Below are 2,786 nucleotides of genomic sequence, written 5' to 3'. Positions count from 1 at the left end.
CAGATATGACTGACTGACCAATATTGACTAGCCTACAACTCGGATAAGATTCCTAAAAGTTTCACACATTACAGACATTGATGCACAAACACGGATATGTTCTACATGTCTACACTATAAAGAATGAATAACCTTATAAACTCCTTGATTTCGCTTAAGCAACTTAAAATATAATATGCATGCACAATAAACTATTGTAAAATGTATTTACATCACTCACAGGTTTTAATAAAATGTAAATTAATAACAGTCATAATAAGCATATTTCCAATACACGCCTCAGGCTTGCACAGTATCGTCAACTCAATCAGAATCTTCGGTAATCCTCTGCAAACTTCGCCACGGCTCATTCGGTTCTTGTTGAGTCGTCGGTAATCCTCGGCAAACTTCGCCACGGCTCATTATTCGGTTCTTGTTGAGTCCTCGGTAATCCTCGGCAAACTTCGACAGTTAGTTGAACCGGCTCAATCGGTTCTTTTTGAGTTGGACGTGGTACTTCGGGCTGTGCGTCCTGCGTCATCAACCCGGAACTAAAGTTCGATTCAGTTCGATTTGTGAACCGGCTTGACCGGTTACTTCCTGAGAACCGGCTCAAAAGAACGATTCGTTCAAGAACCTATCACTATTGTTTACTCCGCTTGCTGCCTGCCCCGATCACTCGCCTGTCTTGTTACTCTGCCTTTGTCTCGTCTCTGATAACCCTGTTACTGTTGATCGACCATCGCCTCTACAACTGTGTTTACTTTTATTAAAAGCTGCAAATGGATCCTCACTCTGTTGACTCATCATTACATATTCTTTTTTTATTTTTATGGCAACTTCCACAAAACAACAAACATCTAATTTTCATTTAACTATTTGTTTTTATTAATTTTAATATGCATATTTTTTATTATTGATTATTTAATTAATTGTTAATTTAATTTAATTTAATTTAAAATTATATAGATAGCAAAATGGCAATTAGAGCTGGAAATTGCTTTGATTTTGTAAATTAGTTCAAACTGTCTGAACTATGTTAATGGATGGTATTTTATGTAGGAATGAAAAAAAGTTTATATAAATAACAAACAATTAAGATATTGTTACTAACAGTTTTATTATTAACAATGCATATAAATCAGTTCTTCTACTAAAGATGAAAGAAACTAAAAACATTCTTTTAGCTAGATTTTTCCTGCACCTTGAATGTACTTATCAACAATGTCTAGATAGATAGATAGATAGATAGATCAAAGCAAATGTGTGTATTCAATATTTTGCCCAATCCATAGTGGCTACTTATTACATTTAGTCAGATGCTAATGAACAGATGACAAGCTCTCTGCCAGCAGAGGCTTACGAATGGCTCCTCCAGGTCCAAACCAACTTGAGTCCCACAATCTTGTTTCCTGAAGCCAGTAGGTTGAACGTTTCCAAAAGAATAAGACATGAGGCAAAACTCACTGGTGTTCTCTCTTATCCTCTGCCAACACCTCCGTGGGGACAACCATCAAAGATGATCTTCCAAGGACAAGACTTCAGTGTAAGATTTGCCATGTCCCTCTCCATCTATCTGTTCCTCTTGCGTTTCTGTTCCTTTCTCCCTCCCTGTCTGGGTCTTCTTGCAGTCTTCCCCCCTCTGTTTATTTTTTATTTCCTCTCTGTGCTTCAGGTAAGGTGGTCGGATGTTTTGAGATGAAAGGCTGGCAGGAGGGATGGGGTAGAGGGGGAGGTATAAAACCTCAGAAGCAGCAGTGGAAGGTGATGTGTGATGATAAAACGAGTCAGTGGTGCTTCTGCAGTGAATTAGGATGTCTCTATTATGTGCTTCCACCCAAGAGATGCTTAATGAGCTACCCAGCAGGATTATGGGTGGTAGCAGAAACAGGCCTGATTTATTTCCTTACATTGCATAATGCAGGGCTGTGTTAATACAGGACTGTGCAGTATCAAACACAACCACCAGATGGTAGCCTTGGGCTTCATGACTTTTTGAAGTTTAGGACTGCCCTGCTTGCCATGGTACACTTGTTCAGGACAAATTATAATAGGACTAACAAAATATTTAGATTAAGGTTTAGAGAAATTTCAGCAAGTTTAAATGATGAAAATTATTTTTTAAGTTTAATTATTTATTACTGGACTCCAGTGTTCTTTAACATATCTTCTTGTTTTGTTCCACAGAAGAATGTAAGTCAGACAGGTTTGGAACAACATGAAGGTGAACTAATGAAGGTGAAATCAAATTGAAATATATTGCTGTGATATGAAATTAAATTTGAAAATAATAGTAGCCTGCATCATGAAAACGTGTTTCTACCATGGGATAAATAAAAATAAAAATAAAAATGGTAATTGTGACTTTTTGTCTCACAACTCTGACTGCTATCTTCTATTTCTATCTCAGAATTTAGAGAAAAAAAAAAATCTCAGAATTGTGGGATATAAATTCAGACGTGCGAGAATGGAAGTCTGAAAGTCTATTTATTCCGTAGTGGAAACAGGCTTCCATAGTATCGCCTCTTTTGTCGGTCAGGTAAAAAAGTATTAAATATCTTTCAATATGAACTGTTTCTGAACTTGAAATAGATGGGTACATGTATGTCAGCGGACATTATAAGCGGATTATACTGTTTAGATTTTAGTGCTCTTTTAGGTGTTACTCTGTATGCAGTAGTTTGTCCTGAGTGGTCTTTCTCCGCAGGAGTGATTCAATTAAAAAGTCTGGCTGGAGGAACATGACATCAGGCAACACTTCACTTGCCCTGAAAGTGCACTTAAATGCAATAGCTTTTGGAAATAGC

The sequence above is a fragment of the Sinocyclocheilus rhinocerous genome, unplaced genomic scaffold, assembly GCF_001515625.1.
Source record: "Sinocyclocheilus rhinocerous isolate Xijiao unplaced genomic scaffold, SAMN03320098_v1.1 scaffold957, whole genome shotgun sequence".
NCBI classification, from domain to species: domain Eukaryota; kingdom Metazoa; phylum Chordata; class Actinopteri; order Cypriniformes; family Cyprinidae; genus Sinocyclocheilus; species Sinocyclocheilus rhinocerous.
Note: the sequence above shows the minus strand (reverse complement) of the source record.